The sequence below is a fragment of the Myripristis murdjan genome, chromosome 2, assembly GCF_902150065.1.
Source record: "Myripristis murdjan chromosome 2, fMyrMur1.1, whole genome shotgun sequence".
NCBI classification, from domain to species: Eukaryota; Metazoa; Chordata; class Actinopteri; order Holocentriformes; family Holocentridae; genus Myripristis; species Myripristis murdjan.
In genome coordinates this window covers 17,539,297-17,562,892 of record NC_043981.1, presented here as the reverse complement: position 1 = coordinate 17,562,892, position 23,596 = coordinate 17,539,297, and the positions used below count along the sequence as shown (strand labels likewise).

Sequence of the window (23,596 nt, the reverse complement as noted above, 5' to 3'; positions counted from 1 at the left end):
GACAGAGGAGAGAGGAAGAGTGGCGAGCAGAGCAGCAGGAGAAGGCCCGCAGAAGAGAGGAGAAGAAGAAGAAGAGAGCGGAGTAGAAGGAGGACTTCTCAGGCCCGTCATAATTTTTTTATTTTTTTTTTTTCATTCATCTTGAAAACAAAATCTCTTCATGATGAGACCTTTTGTCCTAAACTGAGGAAAGGATCCCAACCAACTTCACCTTCAGCATCCTTTCCCATTTTAACACACACACACACACACACACACACACACACACACACACCATCACCACCACCACAACCCTTCACTCCTCTCAATCTCCACACCCCTTAAATCCTACACACTCTAACACCACACACACACACACACACACACACACACACACACACACACACAAAAGGTCTCATCATGATTGGCAGATTAGATTTTTTTTTCAAGATGAATGTGCGCTCTTAAAAAGGACGTCAGCAGTTTATTTTCCAGCGCTCCACACGGCCCGGCCTGGGAGCCGGGACGTCCTGAAAAGCTCCACGTCCTTTTTAAGAGTGCACCTCGGGCGGCACGGTGGCTGCTGGTGAAACACTGCGGCCTCACAGCGAGGGGGCGGGGCTTGGGCTCGCGGCCCCGCCCTCTCTGTGTGGAGTTTTCGTGGTTCTCCCCGTGTCTGCGTGGGTTTCCTCCGGGCGCTCCGGTTTCCTCCCACACTCCAAAAACACGACTAAATTTGGCCCCATCAGTAAAATCAATTGTCTCTCCCTCAGCTGAGGCTCCCTGATCGCTGCTTTTTACTCAATAAGTCTCTTTACTGTACTTTGTTGGCTAGATGCTGTTATTTCATATTTTATTATAAGTTCTGCCAGTTAAATTTTGCTCAGAGAAGGAAGGAGGACATTATTTCAAGAATCACACATGAAGTGCAATTATAAGGAAGAGGATTTGGGCCAACCCAACAGTAAATACATCAATAAACACATAAATAAACTGACTTCTGAGATTTATCTCAGAAAAAAGTCATAATTTTGACTTTTCTATCATAATTCTGAGAGGAGAAGAGGTTCTTTTTCTTCTGATGTGTGCACATCAGAATTTGATCAATAAATATACACACTCAGTGTCACTTTATCAGCTCCACCTGTCCCGTCTGCTGCAGTTCAGCTCAGCAGCTCTGCCTTGAATTCCACCTTTAAACAAAGTTTATAATGTTCAGTTTGTGTTGACATTGTGGAGAATGTGTCATTTTAATTCTGTGTTTATTACTGAGGTTGTAGTTTGCAGAAGTCTGCTACTGGACTACATTATACTGAGAGGTGTTTCTAATTTTTTGTCCTCCCTATTTATATAAAATGATGGGGACAGAATAGTGGAAACAGCTGTCAGTAAAGTGCAGTCCAGTCCAACAGCAGCACTAACTATGAGCTCAATGCCAAACACAGAAGTGAATGAACACCTCTGTTACCGTGACAACAAGACAAGCTGAGCATTAAAGCCAGCAGGAAAGGAAACTTTATGGCACAACAGCTGGATTAGATTAGATTAGATTAGACTGTGCAGGTGGAGCTGATAAAGTGGCCGCTGAGTGTGTGTATTCATTTCCATAGATGTGAGATTATAGACCTTGTTCAGACTGCAGGCAGAACTGATTGAACCTGATCTGTAGGACTGACTGACATCATTTGCATTGTGGCTTCCTCTTTAAACGCCGAAATCAGCCGGATCATGAACCGCTACCTCCGACAGACAACTAAGAAAACACCAAGCACATGCATGGCAAACCACGACACGGGAGAGAGAATTTCGTTCCGAAAAGTCTTACCTTAAACGAAACGAGCCTTACAGACTTTGTATTTCCATTGGAAAAGTCAGTTGATAAAAAAACTCTGCTGCTTCACATCGAACCCAATCGAGTGATTTCTAAACCTCCTGACAGCTCGTGCTTGATTTCTGTCGTCTGCCACTCCCCGTTTCTGCTGAATTTAACAACCGAGCAGAGTGGGCAACAAATCAAGACCAACCAGTCTGCAACGAGGGATGGACCAGATCCAGATCCACAGTTTTAAGAATCTGTCTGGATCCACATCCTCAGTTTTAACAGCAACTAAACCCCAAACTCAAATCTGTGTGAAGCCTGGCCTCTCTGACAGGCTCTTCACTGCAAAAAATCAAACTCTTACCAAGATTATTTGTCTTATTTCAAGTAAAAATGTCTTATTTCTAGTCAAAATATCTCATTACACTTAAAATAAGACATGATCAGCTCAGAAATTACTTGTCTTTAGACAATTTTCACTTGTTTCAAGTGAAAATTTACTTTAAAAAAGTGAAAATTAGCTTGAAACAAGAAACAAATTTTGCCAATGGAACAAGCAAATTTTTACTTGTTCACTTGTGTCACAAGTAAAAATTTGCTTGTTCCATAAGACATTTTTACTTGAAATAAGACAAATAATCTTGGTAAGATTTGGACTTTTTGCAGTGTTAAAAATCTGAAAAATGGGTGTTTCAAACTGATAAAAAGAGAGACTTTTCCTGAGCGTTCAGATTGGGGTTCGGGCCGGGTAATCCAACCCTTCCCTTTTTTTTTTTTTTTTTTTTTTTTAAATCAAGTCGAGGTTACATGAGGCATTTGGTTGCGTGCAAATGAGAATTGTTTTGGAGTTCCCTTCAGTGGAAATCATGAATCAGGTTGGCGTCGTCCTCATGGGTTTGGCTGCACAGCGACAATAAAAAATGAAATTTACAACATCCGACAAATTACACGGGAGCTGCACCGTGTCCCGTCAGCGTGAAGGTGAAAAGTGGGTGCACCCGGTCTTTGCTGCCAGGGGATGTCACCCCCGATGTGTCACGCCAAGCATGAGCATGCTAGTGTGAGCACCACGAGCACCACATTCAGGCTCTGCTCACTCTCAGGGCAGAAGATAACGTCCTACAATAAATCGACGGCGTTTGCCAAAATGAGGACGTAATGAAATATATCACAAACAAACTGGAAAAACTGAGGTTTCACTACGAGGCAGTTAACCCTCCTATCATGTTTGGGGTCAATTCAATTGTCATTCAATGTCTAACGTCTCTAAATAATGATCAACAGGAGGAGATTGGGATTCTGGACTCAAACCAGCAGGATTTCCTTCAGACTGAATCCCACTGGAGGAGAGCAAACTAGATTTCCAAGTTTTTTTTTCTCGACTTTATAATCTCAGAATTTGCTAGTTTTTTCCTCATAAATTAACCACTTTAATTAAAAAAAAAAAAAAAAATCACCGTTTTTTTTCTCTGAATATTACGCCCCCTAGCTGTGTAATCTCCCTACAGTGGCCCTAACATGCTGCTGTCACATTTGGGAATATAAACCGGAGATAAGTGATTAGATTTAATTTGTGAGTTCACTGTTGTTGGGATTGTTTCATGCTGTGAAAAACTCTTGTAAACCCTCGTTTATCTGCAAGATAATTGTTGTACTGCTGATTCAGGTCCTGATAATCGGCTGTAAAAAGACCAGGGCCCGTATTCACAAAACACTTAACCCTCCTCTTATGTTTGGGCTCAATTTGACCCCATTCAATGTTTAACATCTCTAAATTTTTGCTTCATATTTAAGGAGTTTTCCTAATTTAATGGGTACTACTGGGTAAACATGAAATTCACATGATGATATGTTTTCAATGTCCTGTACTCACTTTGTACGCATCGGTTATAAATAACAAAAATCTGTACTTAGAAATAATATAAAGCCATTAACACACCAAAAATTAATATTTCTTTCCAATTTTAGGTCAATCAGTGACATTTTATGGTGATTTGCATATTTTTCCATAGTGGCGTAATAGGAATACTGGATGTATAAGTGGGGGTGGGGGTGGGGGGTTATGTTTTATTTAAAGGGCTATTTAGGTCGTCAACAAAGAAACATAAAGTACCTGACACATAAACTTTGGTAACAATTTTAATTATAAAAATTTTGTGGAGCTCCAAACATAAAAGATGTTGGTAAATCTGAACATATCTCACTGCGGTGGCATTCCTGTGGGATGGTTTTTCCCTCTAATTACCTCTCAGTGGTTCTGGCACTGCTACAGGTGTGATTATATTGGTACAGGTGTGGTTATGTTCCTGCAGGTGTGTTATGTCACTTACAGATGTGGTTATGTTTGGAGAGAGCCCTGAAGCTATTCATTTTATGTTTATCCATTCATCCCCATTAAATGAGGAAAAGTCATTTCATACGAAGCAGAAAAAAAAACAAAAACAAACATGGTTAATCGTGTTTAGAGAAACGGCATCAAACTGGCTCAAAGACAATGGTGCGATAATAAAAAGGCGGCGATGGAGGGCAAGTGGTGACATCACCTGCCGCCAAAAAGCTTGCACCCTACTTTCCACCACTAGGGGTCAGGATTCACAGAGACTTGGGCTGGAGGATGAGTTCCTCTTTAAAGCAGGGGCGTCCAAACATGTGCCACGCAGGGCCGAGAGGCTGCAGGTTTTCATCCCAGCCAAAAAAAAAAAAAAAAAAAAAAAAAAAAAAATCACTGATTGGTGAGTTTTTGGTTCACAATTCATCTCAGAAAATGACGTATTATTATTATTATCTCCACCAGTTACGGGGCGTTTCCCACGTACAGCGGGTTCGACAGGGCCTGGGTCGCTCGTGGTTCCTCCTATTTAGTCCAGTAATTTTAGGCCAAAATTGCGGTCACATATAAACAGAATAATTCAAAGAACTTGTAATTGACTTTTTTTCTTGTCTTTGTGTGTGTAATCAGCTTGTGAATTTTTATAGTGATATCTGAAAGTAAAATGTTGAACCCCTTTCCCCTGTGTGTTAAAAACAGTGTTTTTTGGTAATATGTGGTCATAAATAGGTGATTTTCAAAACTTTCCACCAATGGGATTCCTTGGGACTTTTTCCCCTCACTCAGGACAAACTGAGGATACAAAATCAGTTGAGTTTGCTTCTCTTGCAATTTGTCCTAAGTTTTTTCATAAAATGACTGGACTAATTTAGCACATAAATGAATGATTTGCAAATTAAGACTCAACAAAAGAGCATCTTGATTCGATCATTTTGTGTATAAAATGTGAAAAATGAAGCTAAAGTCAAAGTTTCCTCAGTCTGGTCCCGTTTCAGCAGGTAAACACATCATTCACTTGCATGTTTCGCCTCATTTTGACAGAGATTGTCATTGGTGGAGGTGAAGCCACATCACTGGAGGTGTGTGTGTGTGTGTGTGTGTGTGTGTGTGTGTGTGTTTCGCTGCACTTTGCTCCTGTTGAATCATCTCCCGCCCGCTCTGTGAATCCTTTTATAGATCTGCCGCTGCGCTAAACCTCAACACAGAAACACCGAGGTGGTTTGCTTCTCATTCATTTGCCGTCATGACTCAAGACTCTGCAAGGTTTCCCTCCGACCCGGAAAACAGCACAAGGCGCCGGGCGAGAGAGGGCGAGAGGGGCGAGAGAGGCCGCCGCGGGTTTAGGAGAGGTGAGTCTTCTCGTCCTCTCCGGGGAGTTTGACACAGAAACGCAGATGCAGAGTGGAAGCCCCCGCTCGCACGAACCCAGAGTCTTGAATTAAAGGAGGAAAAAAAAAAACAAAAAACAATGACAAAGAGGGAAAAAAAAAGCCGACAGTGAGGAGACGCTGGAGGGAAACTCCTGCAGAGGCGGAGAAAATTACAAGCCGTTGCGTGGGAACCGACCTGCGAGCGGAGGGAAATCTCCTCCAATAGGTAGAGCCGGTGTGTGTGTGTGTGTGTGTGTGTGTGTGTGTGTGTGTGTGTGGGTGGGGGGTGATTATTATTTCACTCCATTACAGCATCCAATAAGTAGGACAGCGAGGTCAAAGGTCAAACATCTGCGTTGCATCAGCCAACTTCTCCACCGTGAGAGAGACAAAGGGAAAGAGAGGAGAGAGGCTGTGTGTGTGTGTGTGTGTGTGTGTGTGTGTGTGTGTGTGTATGTGTTCAGTATCTGTGTGCATTTATCTCTTTCACCACACACACACACACACAGATCGTTTTAACTTGCTGGCTACCCAAGCACAGACACTACACACGGCTGACTCTAAAAGTAAACTGTTAGAAACTATTTCTAAGCGTGTGTGTGTGTGTGTGTGTGTGTGTGTGTGTGTGTGTGTGAAGTGCACATCTTCAGTCCCTGGCCTTTTTTGGACACTGGCACTCTCTCCAAACACCAGCTGCTCACACAGCAGGCCGCAGCATGGCTCAGCGCCTGGCAGCTTGGCACACACACACACACACACACACACACACACACACACACACACACTCAGTAAACAGCATCAAAGAGCACGTCCACGTTTTGAATGAATGATGCACAAACACATTCCTCAAGCTGCAACATAAAACTTCTTCAAATTAAAATAATCAATAAACAGCATAACTCGCTAAAGGAAATCCATTTCTTCTTTAAAAAGAATAATTTAAAATGACTTGTCGACAAAATAAATATGAAAAATAGTAATTCATAACAAATATAAAAAATATTTTAAACGATAAAAAGTTCAAAAACAAACAGCTTTTTAGAGTACAAATGCCAAATATGTTTTAATAATTTCATATATGTTCATCATTTTTAAACATATTTTATTTTCTTTCATAGTTGTAAAATACTTTCATTTTTTGTATGCAGTTGTATATTTTACTATTTTTTTTCTTTTGTACAGCAAAATGTCCAAAAATGTACTTTTTTGCTGTTAAAATATATCTATTACTTTTAATATCTACAATAAAAATTCAATTTAATCTAATTTCATTTAAACTTCAAAAAAGCCATTAGCCAAAGTAGCATTTTTTATTTTATTTTTTTTTTTTTAAGAATTAAATGGACTTCTATGCACTATGAGACATTTTAGGTATAAGAAGGATAACCTGTGTATTATTTTTTTTCGAGTAAGTAATTAATCATTTAGTGTATAAAGTGTGAAAGATAAAGCCACAGTCTGATTGGAGGTGATCACAGCCCAAAGTGATTCTTCAGAAGTCTTCTTTAGTTTGACCAACAGCCAAAAAAAAAATAAAAGTATTAATTTTATTACGATACGAACACAGAAAAGACGTCTTAGTGCATCTTAGTGAAGCTGGAATCAGACAAAGTTTGGATTTTCTTACTTGATAAATGACTAAAAATTCACTGATGATTATAAAAACTACAAGCGAAGGTTTCACCAACACACACACACACACACACACACACGCACACACACACACACACACTGATGTGGAGGAGTGTGAAGTTTCCCTGCAGAGCGCCAGACTGATATTCCCAATTTGCTCTTAATGCTGACAAACACCCGTCTTCCTCCTTCTCCTCCTTCTCCTCCTCCTCCTCCTCCTTCTCCTCCTCCTCCTGCTCCTCTTCCTCCCCCCCCTCCTCCTCCTCCAACCCCCCCCTTCTCCCTTCTTGTGCCCTTCATTTCTCCCTCCAATCTCTTCCTGACGTGACGGGCAGAATAAAAACACACCCCTGATCATACATGTACAGTTTACATGTGTACTTGTGTTAACCTTTAGAGCACAAATGTCCTCAAATGTCTTCCTTAGTTTGACCAACAGCCAAAAAACTCAAAAAATATGAATTTTATTACAACACAAAGACAGAAAGGACAGTCTTTGCATTATAATGAAGCTGGAATCAGATAAAGTTTGGCTCTTGTACGTGAGAAATGACTCACTGACGGGTATAAATGTGTACTTGTGTTAACCTGCATCCACTCTTTCCAGGCAATGCCTTGCTCAAGGGCTCCTTCCCTCGGTGAGCAACACCGACCAACAAGTCAGCACAAGGCCGTTCGTTTCCCGTGAAGCCGAGCAAACTGGGAAACTCCGTCAGTGACTGAATTTTTCACCAGCCAATCACATTTCAGCGTCTCCCAGGGGCATGTCAGTTCTGCCCGGCAACAGCCACAGGGAAAACAAGGTGGAAACCCTACGGGGGGAAAAGTGGAGCAAAGCGTCGGTCCCATTCATTTTAATGGTCAGATCTGAACGCAAACAGCAGGGGGCGTCTTTTTCCTCGCTTGGAAAAGTTTTGATGGTGATTCTAGAAACAGATGCATCCGTATTTATTCATATTCCAAAGTAATCTTATTGATTTGTTTCATTCTATTTTTAATTAACGTCAACGTGCACGTTTTGGGGAAAACAGCCCTTTTCTATCTTCCAGAGGTTTATTTTTTCACTTTGACAGAGCCAGGCTAACGACTCCCATAGACTTCAAGTCTTTATGCTAAGCTAACACAAAACAAGGTGAAAATGGTATCAAACGTTTTCACTCTGGGTGAGTTGGAAAAAGGGGATTTTGCCCAAAACGTCGGAATATTCCTTTAAAACTAAACTGCATTCTCAAATACGGTTTGAAGGGAATGCATTTTGTCGCGTTTGTAAAATATCATAAGAACATCAGTAAACACCTCCTCCGACAGTTTGTTTGTTGCAAACTTTGCGTTGCGTTACTGTAACCAAGTGCTTTATAAGTCTAAACCAAACTTTTCCCTTACCTTAACCAAGTGTTTTTATGTCTAACCTTAACCTTTCCCTAACCTTAACCAAGTGTTTTTTGTCTTACCTTAAACTTTCCCTAACCTTAACCAAGTGTTTTTTATGTCTAACCTTAAACTTTCCCTAACCTTAACCAAGTTTTTTATGTCTAACCTTAACTTTTCCCTAACCTTAACCAAGTGTTTTTATGTCTAACCTTAACCTTTCCCTCACCTTAACCAAGTGTTTTTTTATGTCTAACCTTAACCTTTCCCTAACCTTAACCAAGTGTTTTTTATGTCTAACCTTAACCTTTCCCTAACCTTAACCAAGTGTTTTTATGTCTAACCTTAACCTTTCCATAACCTTAACCAAGTGTTTTTATGTCTAACCTTAACCTTTCCCTCACCTTAACCAAGTGTTTTTTTATGTCTAACCTTAACCTTTCCCTAACCTTAACCAAGTGTTTTTTATGTCTAACCTTAACCTTTCCCTAACCTTAACCAAGTGTTTTTATGTCTAACCTTAACCTTTCCCTCACCTTAACCAAGTGTTTTTATGTCTAACCTTAACTTTTCCCTAACCTTAACCAAGTAGTTTTTATGTATAACCTTAACTTTTCCCTAACCTTAACCAAGTGTTTTTATGTCTAACCTTAACCTTTCCCTCACCTTAACCAAGTGTTTTTTATGTCTAACCTTAACCTTTCCCTAACCTTAACCAAGTAGTTTTTATGTCTAACCTTAACTTTTCCCTAACCTTAACCAAGTAGTTTTTATGTCTAACCTTAACCTTTCCCTAACCTTAATTAAGTGTTTTTGATGTCTAACCTTAACCTTTCCCTAACCTTAACCAAGTGTTTTTTTATGTCTAACCTTAACCTTTCCCTTACCTTAACCAAGTGTTTTTTTTTATGTCTAACCTTAACCTTTCCCTAACCTTAACCAAGTCATTTTTCTGTCTAACCTTAACCTTTCCGTAACCTTAACCAAGTGTTTTTTATGTCTAACCTTAACCTTTCCCTAACCTTAATTAAGTGTTTTTTATGTCTAACCTTAACCTTTCCCTAACCCTAACCAAGTGTTTTTTTATGTCTAACCTTAACCTTTCCCTTACCTTAACCAAGTGTTTTTTATGTCTAACCTTAACCTTTCCCTAACCTTAACCAAGTGTTTTTTAGGTCTAATCTTAACCTTTCCCTAACCTTAACCAAGTGTTTTTTTATGTCTAACCTTAACCTTTCCCTAACCTTAACCAAGTGTTTTTTAGGTCTAATCTTAACCTTTCCCTAACCTTAACCAAGTGTTTTTTATGTCTAACCTTACCTTTCCCTAACCTTAACCAAGTGTTTTTTAGGTCTAATCTTAACCTTTCCCTAACCTTAACCAAGTGTTTTTTTATGTCTAACCTTAACCTTTCCCTAACCTTAACCAAGTGTTTTTTTATGTCTAACCTTAACCTTTCCCTAACCTTAACCAAGTGTTTTTTAGGTCTAACCTTACCTTTCCCTAACCTTAACCAAGTGTTTTTTAGGTCTAATCTTAACCTTTCCCTAACCTTAACCAAGTGTTTTTTTATGTCTAACCTTAACCTTTCCCTAACCTTAACCAAGTGTTTTTTTATGTCTAACCTTAACCTTTCCCTAACCTTAACCAAGTGTTTTTTAGGTCTAATCTTAACCTTTCCCTAACCTTAACCAAGTGTTTTTTAGGTCTAATCTTAACCTTTCCCTAACCTTAACCAAGTGTTTTTTTAGGTCTAACCTTAACCTTTCCCTAAACTTAACCAAGTGTTTTTTAGGTCTAACCTTAACCTTTCCCTGACCTTAACCAAGTGTTTTTTAGGTCTAACCTTAACCAAGTGTTTTTAAGGTCTAACCTTAACCTTTCCCTGACCTTAACCAAGTGCTTTTTTTATGTCTAACCTTAACCTTTCCCTAACCTTAATACGTAGGTTTTTTTATGTTTAACCTTACCTTTCCCTAACCTTATCCAAGTGTTTTTTTATGTCTAACCTTACCTTTCCCTAACCTTAACCAAGTAGTTTTTATGTCTAACCTTAACTAAGTAGTTTTTATGTCTAACCTTAACCTTTCCCTAACCTTAACCAAGTAGTTTTTATGTCTAACCTTACCTTTCCCTAACCTTAGCCAAGTAGTTTTTATGTCTAACCTTAACCTTTTGCTAACCTTAACCAAGTGTTTTTTATGTCTTACCTTAACCTTTCCCTAACCTTAACCAAGTAGTTTTGGTGGCTAAAGTAACCAAACTGGCTAAAACGCCGCCTCACATGATAATATATATATAGATAGATAGATAGATAGATAGATAGATAGATAGATAGATAGATATTGATTAGAAACATATTTATGATGAACATTTTCCCCTAAATATGGTTTAAAATGCAGTTTAACTTTATGGGAACGTCATTTTTACACTCATTTGGTTCTTTAACATTCAACAAAGCAGCTCTAATGCACGACAGATATGAAGGAGGATATGTGCCACTGTGCAGACTGGTGTGTGTGTGTGTGTGTGTGTGTGTGTGTGTGTGTGTAAATCAGCGTCCTCTGGTCCCCGTTTCATTGCGCATGATGGTTTAATCCGGCGCCCACGGGTGGGCGGCGGCGGCGGCGGCAATCCCAACGAGTCGGGTCAAACGAGCCGTCTGCAGCTCATTTCTTCGCGATGAGTTCCCCACAACAACAAATTAGACGTGACAAAGCCTCGGCGCCGCCCCGGGGGCCGTCTGTCACGTTAAGCCCTCGGTGTCACACCTTTCCATCTTAAGTGCTGCAGCTCATTTCGCTAAACCTGACGCCTCAGCAGAACATCCGACCCCGATCAAAACAACACCACAAAGCTGCCGAGCCTCTGCAGACGCGCGATATGAACCAGAAACAGAAACAGAAACAGAAACAGAAGCGGCGGCCGTCCACAGCTTCACAGGCGGTGCACAGAGAGGCCTGTTTGTTTTGCTGTCGCTCGCCCAAATCCACAATTTAACTGGTTTTATCCACTTTGGACATGTTTGCATGGACATTTTCAGCAACATGCTATCGTATCTTATTCAATCTTTTTTAATTTTCTTGTATTTTTAAACCATATCCTTCCCTTTGCTGCTACATTGACCTGAATTTCCCTTGAACTGAGGACCAACAAAGTCCATAATAATCTATGTTTCTGTTTATTAATCCAGACATCGGAAGAGATCGGCTTGCATGTGAAACAGTTGACTTTATTTGAGACATCTTGACTCAAAATCCAGGTACTGTTTACACTTAAATCGATGCGAACCCGTGCAAAAACAGAGACAAAATCACAGCTGCAATAACCAAACCTGCTGCGGGTTGAGGGCAATGTGGACTGTGTAGACTCAACTGACAAAAACATGTGGAATAGGCATAAAATTTGATGTAACTCACTGATAAATCATGTGCATAATCCTATTTTTTCCATGTAAACCATCCGCATTTTCGCAGTTCCAATCAGCGCTGGGTAATATGTTGATATTACATCAACATCATGATTTAAGATTAGAAATTGTCTGGGATTTTAGATATTAAAATAAGGTGATATGGCATAAATGTCGTCTTTTTCTCATTTTAAAGGTCCATTACAGTGAAGAGATGCAGTTTTCCGAAAGGTTTATCAGAAATCCTGTATGTAAATATCTTACAAAAGCATCAAAACAGTCATCCCTGCAATATCAATTTCAAGGTATTCGGTCAAAAACATCACAGAATTTGATTTTTGTCTATATCGCCCAGCCATAATTTCGATTATTGTAGCATAAAGTTGATATTTGCAGGCTTTCCTTGCTTCTACCTGTGTCAAATTGTGAAATCATGAGCCAAACGCCTTCCTGATATCATTTTATAGTTCCTAAACCTGTAATAGATTAGTATTTATTGACTAGAAACTCCACATTTTGGAAACCTGGTGCACTCTGAGTTTCAACACCCTCTCAGTGTCTCTGTTTTTGCCTCTTGCAGCGATGAAGTGCACGTAAAACTAATGTTTAGCAATCGCTTATTGACTCTGCGGCCTCTCTATCAACAGCTCGGTCTGTTACGCCCTCGATCAATAAACATGCCCTCGCTCCAACAAATCAATTGGCAGAGAAAGGCAGTTAAATGCCAGAGTGTTTGAGCAATCACAGATTACAGTCCTAAAGTCGCTGCGTAGCATTTTAAAACGTCGATATGACTGTCGATTTAAAGGTGCACTGCGCCAAACCGAGGGGTAAGGGTGGTTAAGAGTCAATAAAAAAAAAAAAACAAATAGGGAAGAAATGAAAATGATGCTGTTGTTAGTGCTCGTCTTTCTCCGTATTAAGACTACATTTCCCATCAGCCCCTTTGCCTCCTGTCCGGTCTCGCCCTCCCATCAGCCTGGCTCTGTCAAAGTGAAAAAAAATAAAATAAATAAACCTCACAGCATCTCTGAAGCTGTCTTATTTACACAGCGGATCATGAGGATTTGAAATACATGTCTTGGAGTTGGAGCCAGGCTAACGACTCCCATAGACTTAAAGTCTTTGTGCTAAGCTAACAGGAAATGCTACCCACAGGAAGCAAACCACTGGACGTACAGAGGTGAGAATGGTGTCAAAGAGCTTGTCTCAGGGTAAAATTTTGGAGTATTCCTTTAAATTTGGCTCTGCGCTACAAAAAACCCCCCCCAAAAAAACAGTACTTTCAGCTCTTATTAAGCGTTAAAATCTTGTTTTTCTTCCAACAAGGTAAAAAATCTGCTATTGGGATGAGATAATCCCACTTGTTTCCAGTGCAGTTTGAGGATTTTTAAGTCTAAATGTGTTGAAACAAGGCAGATCAGCCAGTGGGATCAAGGAAATGACACTTGAGTCAAGAAAAAAGTTGATTAGTGCTGGAAACGAGTGGGATTATCTCATCCCAGTGGTGGATTTTTGAATGGGTTTGGAGAAAAAAAAACAAAAAAAAACAACAGGGTTTGAGGTTGCTAGTGGGGAGGTTTGTTTTGCAGCGCGCGGCTCTGTGGCGAGGCCTTCAGGTAATGAGGCTAACCTGATCCGTGGGACTGAGGCGAACTCTCAGAGGACGACTGTTGTTTTCTCCTGTCGCCGCACACGAAGCCGTGAGTGACGACGGGCCGCAGATCAGAGAGCTCCGTTACACGTGTCAGGAGTCCATTAACAACAACTGTGGCGACCTTTGACCCCTGAGTCCGGCGGGACCCGGGTTTTACACCGGAGTCAGTAGCAGAAGTTCACAAAAAATCACAACCCAGCCCGACTTCATACAACGGCTTCATCCCACTTTGTTTAATCTCAGCAGCAGCAAATTTGATTTATCACAACAATAAATTCTCAGTGTTTGAAAAAGTTGCTCCTCTCACTCTGAGCTACACTGAAATCAGCAAATAGACCTTCAACTTAACATTTTTTTCTACCTTAATTAAAGAAAAAAAGGCTTCATTGTTCCCAGATAACAGAAATGAGGTGATAAATATCATTTTATGACGGTTTCTCTCTGAACACGGCACGTCTGATGTGAAACTTTGGTGGATTTCTGAAGCTTTGACTCTTCTTCCTCAGCGCCTTTGATGCATAATGATTATAAACCAACCCAAAATATATAATTTATTGTTTTCCTCAGCTCTTATTTATTTAATTTTCCACCATTTTTCCTCACTGGTTCTCAATTCAAATCTCAATTTTTTGAGTCTTTCAGTCTCAACTTCGGTGTTTCAGTCTTTTTTCTTCCAACAACTCTGCCAGTGGGATGAGATAATCCCACTTGTTTCCAACACTAATCAACTTTGTTCCAGGATTTTCTTGAATTAAGTGTCATGTTTTTCATCCTTCCTTGTTCCCAGACACAAAAACAAGTGAAACTGCACTGGAAACAAGTGGGATTATCTCATCCCATGTTCAGTTTTCTCACTTGTATGAAGAAAAACAAGATTTTAGGACCAAATATGAGACTTTTTGTTTTTGCAGGGATCGAGCCGAAGCTTTTCTCTCTCCTGTTTTGCCCCGGCTGAGAGAGTGAGCTGCAAAGTGCGGGACGGCCGTGCGGACACACTGCATGTCACCTGGTTCGGCCTGCAAACATGAAATGTGAATGTTAATGAGCGCCGGCTAATTTGTAGGCAGTGTGTGTTCACCTCTCTGCTGCTGGTCATTCTCAGGTATCCAGGCAACATTCAAGCAACGGGACAAACTCTTTTCTCCGGTTCCAAGTTGGCAGCGAGCGCGACTCTCTTGGTTAACTTTGTGGGCAGGAAAACACTGGATTCTCAGGGCCTGGCTCGCCTAAATGGCATCTCCTCACAGATTTTTTTTTCCTTTCTGGTTTTTTTTTTTTTTTTTGCACCCCCCCCCCCCCCTTACCCCTCCTTCTTTTTGTTGTTTTTCAGATAAACAGAAAGCGGCAGGCAGTTCTGAAAGTTAAAAAAAAAAAAAAAAAAACGTGGGAAGTTTGGGTTGCCTGGCTCGGGGAGGAAAAATAAAAGAAAAAAAAGAGAGAGAAAAAAAAAATCAATCCTTGTTGAAATGCCACAAGGTTTGGGAATCTAACAGAAGGTCAACAAGCTGTCAAGTTAAAAGAGGTTTATATACTTGGAGGAGCTATTTCCTTGCATGCTTTTGAAAATATTTCAACTTGGCTCCGTGCAGAAAGTGAGCCGGGCCTGCGAGACGGGAGATGTTTTGATTCTGAAAGTCAAGAAAAGCCGATTATTGATCACGGCTCGGCCTTCCCGGGGCTAAAACTGAAATGTCACAGGTCGTGTTATGTTTCACACATGAAGCTCGGCGGCTGCATGTCAGATTTATGAGCCGTAATGAGCAGCACCTGCGCTCGGCATTCATACAGGGGAGTTAAATCGGTTAAATTGGCACATAATTTGTTCTTATCTGCAAGTTAACGGGCATATTCAAACATTTCAACCTGGTTTCCAGCCATACACACACGGCTCAGCTGATGAACAGACCCACACACACACACACACACACACACAGACAGGTAGATGTTCAGCAGGAACACACAGTGAGACACAAGCCACAACCTGCTGCAAGCCAATAAAAATTATTATCAGGATGCCATTCTACTTGTTTTACAGGACGGCGACTGTTTGTGCAATTTATGAGTTTATGAGTCACTTTTGGCACATTATAGAAACCATATGAGCAAAAAAAAAAAACACCATAATGCACAATAAGCACCACAGTTTGCCCTCCAGGAGAATATCAATATGTCAGTCTGCATTTTCATATCCAGATGAGAGGGCAAACAGCCGTCAGCATGCAACGCTCTGTGCTTGCCGCTGCTTGAGTCATATCTGCACGCTGTGTGGCCGCAGGTTGAGGCGAACGCGCTGCGGCCAGACGAAATGCAACAATCAATCCCTTACAAGAGACAGCTGCAGGCGTCCTGCTGGAGATAACTGGGCAGGCAAACAGAAAAGCCCCAACTGGGTTATTGTAGAGGCACCGCAGTGATGCCTGATGGGATAAAACACACCAACAAAGTCACCACAGACAAAGCATGAGTCCCTATAGGAGGATTACTGTGGAGAAAAGACACCATAAAGTACAATAAAGCCACCTTAAACTTACTGTTGTGCACCAAAGAAGCACTTAAATGTCCAGTAGAAATAATAAAATAGGAGATAAACTCAGTATCGAGCTCTACTACTAACATTATAGTGACAGAAATTATAATAAAGTACAATAAGGGCACTAGAAACTCACTAGTGGCTCCCATTTGGTTCCTTATGAGAATTTTACACACAATTCAAGGCTGGGATGATGGCTATGGAGTCTCCTGCACGCGCACCAATATCATCTTCATCATCATCATGATCCTCATCATCATCCGTCTTCGCACTGCACCGGTATCCACTTCAAAATCCCCGCAGGGCACGGAAACCCCGAGCCTTCGCCGCGAGAAGCCCGCAAAACATTCCTGCCAAAGTCCCGATGCGAGCGGAGAGCCGAGGCAGCCGGATGGGAGCGACCAAAAAACAAAAAACAAAAAAAAAAAAGGGGCGCAGTTTGGTGCGAAATCAGCGGCTTTTACGCGCACGCCGCGTGCACGCCGCCAGCGTGGTGCGTCCGTCCCCGTCCCCCTCGTTCATTCACGGATCGTGTCCCGGTGATCCGGTGTGCCTTACCTGATTTCCCGTGTTGCTCTCCGCGCTCGGCTCTACATGACGCCCCGGCGGACCGGCCGAGGTGAAGTGGCACGCTGTGGTTACATCCTCCGTGTACGCGCATCGGTGACCGGAGGGACTTGAGAGCATACTGCCATTCAGCAGCACGGAGCACGCTGTATTATCTGAGCATGTGTGTGTGATTGTGTGTGTGTGTGTGTGTGTGTGTGTGTGTGTGTGTGTGTGTGTGTGTGTGTGCGGTGGTGGGCGGGGTGTAGCCCCAAATCACGCATAGTAGTCCTAAAATACCCCTGTGATACTTCCATAGTAAATCAGTGCGCCTATGGGCCTCAGTGCTGTCACTTTTTAGGCTTTCTGATCCCTATAATATTTCTATAATATCCGCACAGATTCTATAATATCCACACAGTGCGTTTCTTTTGCTCAACATTGAGTTTATCACGTCCTTATGGCACTTTATTGCATTCCATCTTCTTCTTCTTCTTTTTTTTTTACTTGTGAAATATTCCTATAATATTCTCTTGGTTATTTAAAATGTGTCCCTGGCTCTCATCATTCAGATTGTAGGATGTCACAGCGCTTTAACCTCCCTGCATTATCTCCGTTGTCTCCCTATAGTTTCTAGAGCGGCTGTATAGGACTCAATAGTCAGTTATATAGTGGCCTTGTCATATTATGTGTTTTTTTTTTTTTTCCGTCCTCAGGTAGAACTGGAGGTGTTAATATGCTGCAGTGAAACTCTGCAGTGACTTCTATTGATCTCATTATACTTTAATGTTGTTTTTTAACCAATACAAGATTTTCTGTGGTGAAGTTTTTTTTTTTTTATTGATCGCTGCTGGAGTTAAAATATTCACTGTGTTTTTGTGACAGAATCTTTCAAAAAAATATTCTGAGCTTCTTATGATTTATTAAAACCCATTTTTACACCAGTCCTGGGTTTACATGCCTTTGACTGTCCTCTGGAAACCCCATTGGTCGATTGTGCAGCAGCTCCTTACAAATTATAGTTATGTTTTAAAGTTAAGCGCCCTCTAGTGGTCCTGTAAATAACAACACTGTGACAAACTGCAATTAGAGGCTACGTCAAAATTTCGTAAACTTAACCATGACCTTTTCCTAACATTAACCGCTCCGACAAACCTTTCCCTAACCGTAACAACAACCTTTTCCTAACCTTAACCGAGTATTTTTGTGCGGTTAATGCTCAGGAAACAGTCCTGTGGGCCATTTTGACATGAAATAGCAGGGTAAACACAGGTGTTACTGATGAAATTAAATCAGGATCAGTTCTGTTTAGAGCCATGGTGTTGTGCATGCTGATTCACTTGAATGGCTCTTTTATACCCATAGAAATTCAATGGTTATATTCGATTTCTTTCAGTATTTATGGTTACACCTAAATGGAGAGGATCCTTAATTAAAATCAGTAACGCCCGTGTTTACCCTGCTATTTCACGTCAAAATGGCTGCTGTGAAAAGGGTCTATTGATGTCATTTCAGAGGCGGAGAACAAACGACCTCTGTGGTTGTGTGGGTTGGAGGGCTTGTTGGATTTTTTTGGAGGAATATCCCTAAGAAGTCGGGATTGAAGCCTGCGGTGTAAATCGAGGTCAGAGCCAAAGCTTCAGAGTGTTTGCTGTCCAATCAAAACTGCGCGGCGTGCGCTCTGACGACGCCGACCCGGGTCGAGCGCGAGGCCCGGGTTAATAAGTGCAAGTGTGAATTGAGCTCTGGCTGGCCTTGGGCTACAAAACGCAGGAGTGAAGAGAGCTACAAGTTTTTTGGGTGAAGCTGCCAGACGAGGCATGAGAGAACAGGAGTCGCCGTGAATGAACCTGGAAACCGCACGAAAAGGGAAATAACCTTGGCTACCTGCCTTATACCGACATTCAACACTTCCAGTGCCAAACTGTAAATAAATAGATTGAAAAAAAAATATCAGCCTTCACATACTTCAGAAACAGCATTTATGTAAGAAGAAAAAACATGCCAGTGCTTTTCATTCAAACACTGAAAATCCATTTTCTTCTTGCTGCTTATCTGCAAGTATAACCAGAGTTTATCTATTTTATCACATATTTTACATGAATACCTTTTGCAAATACATTTTGTCCATTTTAAAACATAGGCTACCTCTAAACCTGCTCTGAATTGTATTGGAAACACTTTTTTTTTTTTTTTTTTTGCATGGAGAATCAAATTCATCATGCATTTATAAAAGGACTTTTGCAGTTTTCCCTTTTGTTTATGGGCCGGCCTTGTCCAGGAGGAGAAATTCCTGTGAAATATTCATGATATGCACCAGTAATATTCACCGCTTTCATGCCAGTCATGGTTTTGTCAGGACTGTTGTCAGGTTCCTCAAAGGGCTTGGGATTTTTTTTTTTTTTTTTTTGGGGAAGGAATCTCCTCGCTTTGCCCCTGATTTTCGGGGGTTTGAATGACAGTTGTTGCATGCTCTCCTCAGGCCCGCGGGGTATTTCTGTCAATGGTCCGCTGTAACCGTGTTTGCACATTTGTCATTGTGATTATGAAAAGCCTGTTACGGCAGCGCTCCTTATCCCCCACCTCCCCCACTGCCTCCCCACCCAGCTGAGTGCAGGAATTACTGCCAAAAAACCTTTAAGAGCCGGCCCTGCTGATGCCTGCCATTTGTATTTTTTTTTTTTTGTTGTTTGTTTTTTTCACCTATCATGCATCCAGGAAGAGTTTGCTGAGTGTGCAATCTCTTTTTCCACATTCACTTACACACATGCAACTGGGAAAACACCAGTGCAGCCGCTCCTCCAGCCGTCAGCAGCTTCTGGAGGAACTTGAAGGTTGAAGTTGAGGTGAACTTTAAGGTCGTGTGCCTGCATTCCAAACTTTCAGAGGCTTTTCCGTGTAGTCGTACTTGTTTTTGCAGCGTTTTTATTTCACATTCAAACTTGTCGATGCCAATAAAAGACACAGCCGTGGTGATATTTGTCAGCAGGAATCCTAATTTGTTTTCTGCAGATGATTCAATGGGGATCGATATCTTCGCCGCGCCGTTCTGAGGAGCCGTCATGCTGTGCACATTCACTATTTATCATCTTTGAAGTCAGCGGTGGGTTTGCTTCGGCTTGAATGTGTCTGGACTGAGATATCGTGCCTCGCTGCAGTCGAAAATGTGGACTTTTAGGCAAATCCTAACCCCTGACTGATCGCCGTAAAATGCCTCGAAAAGAGCGTTAATCTGGCTTTGTTTAATTTACAAAATGCATTTCAAGTTTCTTTCTTAATTAAATAAAACGTCCAGTCTGAACACTTGAAACCCTTTTGTGCTTTTATGCATCGCACACAAGACGTGGTTTTGCAAGAAAAGCAGCTCAGAAACATTTTCCATGGGAGTGTTTTCAAGGTCCACTTGCCAAATTGCGGTGGGTCGACTGAAGTTTGGACCTTTCAGACTCAACTAAATGTCAAAAAAAGTCAGACAGACATCATCATTTGTCAGTTTAGTCTAAAAAAAGGGGTCAGTGATTTAGTGCAATGCACCTTTAAATGTGCCACCTTTTACTAACTCAACAGATTTTTTATTTACAGCAGTGATTCTACTTGATAAATCTGGTAAATCGCATCATTTTCGGTGGATAAATGTCTCTCTGATTGCTCAAACGCAGCACTGATCCATTTGCTGTGACTCAAATCCTTCACTCTCCTAAGTTTTTTTCTGAATTCTCAACGGTCAGTTTTATTCGCTGTATGTGTCCACAATGCACCTCAAAATGCGATCTCGTCACCCAGGGTGCCAAAAATACACGCCAGCAAACACCTCCAGCGTTTGTGAGTTGGGATTCAAACGGCGGCTTTTCCTCCTGCTAATTATGATGATTCTTGTGAGCTGAAACATCGCCTAACAGGAATAATACAGAGCGAAAATAACGCACAGCACATGCAGATATGATGAATAAGTGGGCTCGTCCGGCTGCATCACTGAGAATATTAGATGCATTTTTTTTTTTGAAGCAATGATTTTTAATGTTTTAATGTTCAGAATTAAAAGAAGAAGAACACTGCAAAAACTCAAAATCTTACCAAGATTATTTGTCTTATTTCAAGTCAAAAATGTCTTATTTCTAGTCAAAATATCTCATTACACTTAAAATAAAACATGATCACCTCAGAAGTAACTTGTTTTTAGACAATTGTCTCTTGTTTCAAGTGAAAATTTGCTTGAAACAAGTGAAAATTTGCTTGTTTCATTGGCAAAATTTGTTGCTTGTTTCTAGCTAATTTTCACTTGTTTCAAGTGAATTTTCACTTTTTCCACTGGCAAATTTTGCCAATGAAACAAGCAAATTTTTATTTGTTTCAAGTGAATTTTCACTTGAAACAAGAGAAAATTGTCTAAAAACAAGTTACTTCTGAGGTGATCATGTCTTATTTTAAGTGTAATGAGATATTTTGACTAGAAATAAGACGTTTTTGCGTTTTTGCAGTGAAGAAGAGCTTGGTGGTTGGCAGGAGTAGTGAAAGCCACTGGAGCTTTACAGACAAACAAAACTCCATCAACCCAAAAATAAAAATCAAACTAGAAAGAGGTTGGCTGCTGACGTCAGAGCGGCGGCTGCTGCTCCAACGGCTTCCCAGAACCTGTTTGGGGGCTCCAGCGACGTTTCGCCTGAACGCCCCCCCGAACAGTCACAGGTGCTGCTTATCTGAGGAGCAGATCTGCCGAGCGGCGGCTCTGTTTGCAGAAAATATGTTTGGAGCCTGTGACTGGCGGCAGGTAAAGGCGCTCAGACGAGTTTGAGCTGGCCGGCTGCCGCTGCCGAAATCCTTCCTGTTCCTCTGCGGGATTCTGTTCGGTCATGTTGCCTCAGGAAGGAATGGGAAGTGGATTAGATGGGCTCTGTGTGTGTGTGTGTGTGTGTGTGTGAGAGAGAAAGAGAGAGAGAGAGTGTGCACCTATATGCACTCGCACACAATACAATTCACTCAGTGGATAAAAGCATAAAAGCATCAAATTGCCTGTGTTATGCTTCATACATTTGGATGCATTACTGCACTTCAGAGGAGCTTCATTGACTGCATGCATTCCAAGCCGTAAACAACACTGAACCATCCCTTAGACGCCGGTTTCCCCTTAAATTTTCTCTTAAGTTGCTTCAAGTTAGAAGCGGTTCATTGAGGGAAATATTATGGCTGCAGAATCACATCAAACAGAAAAGATCTGCATGTCTTGTGCGTCATTTTCGACACATTTCCCTGAAACCGAGCGGCTCACGTTTGGGATCTTTGGAAACCTCCGGATCTCCTCTGGAATTTTAAATAAAGCCCGGTGGGTTTGAGCGAAAGCTCGGCCGCGCCGCGTGCATGTGTAATGACGAAGCCACCGATGGGACTGGCAGAGTTGAGGAAGCGCTAATGATAAATCACCAGTGACCTTTGCAGCTTATCGGAGCTAAAACCAATCCTAATTCTTCTTTTAAGTGAAAACCACTGTAAAAGCTCCATCTTTAACAAGTCATTGAGCCTAATCCTCAATATTAATATCGTGTTTTTCTGCAAACAAGGTAAAAATCCACCAGTGGGATGAGATAATCCCACTTGTTTCCAGTGCAGTTTCACTTGTTTCAGGGATTTTTTTTGTGGGAACGAGTATAAATCTGTTGATACTCGGCAGGGAAAGGCAGAGGATAAAAAACATGACACTTGATTCAGGAAAATCCTGGAAACAAGTTGATTAGAGCGGGAAACAAGTGGGATTATCTCATCCCTCTGGTGGATTTTTTTTTTTTGGTACCTTGTTTGAAGGAAAACAAGATTTGAACAGTGAAGATGAGACTGACTTGGTGAGATGGAGCTTTTTCTTGATTTTTTGCAGCCCTGTGAAGAAGAGAGGACCGTTAAAACATGCTCACTTTGGGGGGAGATTTGGTCCTCGTCAGCACAGAGCGAACACACACACACACACACACACACACACACACACACACACACACACAAAGCCGCAGCTGAGCCTGTCCATCACATCAGGCTCATCTTTAGACTCGTCTCCGCGGGCGCCGCCACGCTTCAGCACAACTTTTCCCCGTCGACAGAGAACCAAACGTCGACGCTCCCGGCCCCCGCGTCGCGTTGCGGCTCTTCCACCGCAACGCCGCTAATTTAATTTATGATCTGCCCGGCGTTTGCGGTGCACTCGGAGGCCAGAGCGGCTGTATAATTAGCTGTTGTTGGACCCGCGGGGTAACACTGGGCTATTTGATGTGGCTCAGTCCCTGGGCAGTGCCCCAACGCTTTGTTTGGTTCAATCCCTCTCAAAGTGCCAGCACACAAGCCCCATGCCAGCCGGAACTAGGTTGTTGCCATGACAACTTTGGTAATGATGGAGGTGTGTGTGCGTATGTGTGTGTGCGTGCATGCATGCATGTAAGGGGAGGGAGAGTGTGTGTGTGTGCTTGTGTGTAAGGAGAAGAAAACCAGAGAGTGTGTGTGTGTGTACCATGTGTGGGTGCACAAGAGATAGTGTGTGAAAAAAAAAAAAAAAAAACAGTGTGTGCCTGCATCTGTGTGTGTGCAAAACATGTATGTGTGTATGCATATGAATGCGTGTTGGAGAATGAAAGAAAAACCAGTGTGTATATAAGTGTGTGTGTGCTTATGTGTGTGTGTGTATCTTCAGTATTGGAGGCTTAAATCCACTTAAACTCCTTTTACCCACTGTTTTCTTTGCAGAACAGAGTTAACCCACCTCTTAAGGACAGGCATGAATCTTTATGACCTAAATTCAGAGTCAACATGATGCTAAGGAGCCTGAAACTGATGCAAGGTGTCTTAAAGCGGCGCAAGGCGGGAAGGATTTTTATGCAAAAATATTCCTGTCTTTTCATTTTTTAAAGCACAAGTTTGAGAGCAGAGAGTCCCAGCTCGACCTGCTGAGGCACCGCAGACTTAATCTCTCTGCCCAAATTA

The 23,596-nt window shown here is 41.6% G+C and overlaps 1 protein-coding gene across 3 annotated transcripts in view; it reads right to left on the bottom strand.

Annotated features, from left to right (window-relative positions):
* LOC115374399 (beta-galactoside alpha-2,6-sialyltransferase 2-like) overlaps positions 1 to 16,826 on the bottom strand; it is a 68,372-nt gene extending 51,546 nt beyond the window's left edge. The window contains exon 1 of one of the 3 annotated variants that reach the window (XM_030073275.1): positions 16,652 to 16,826. The gene's annotated coding sequence lies outside the window, so the exon portion shown is untranslated. Of the gene's footprint in view, positions 1 to 16,229; positions 16,486 to 16,651 lie in introns of those variants that run through there. The other 2 variants (XM_030073283.1, XM_030073291.1) reach the window with 2 other exon arrangements.
* Between the last annotated feature and the right edge of the window lie 6,770 nt (positions 16,827 to 23,596).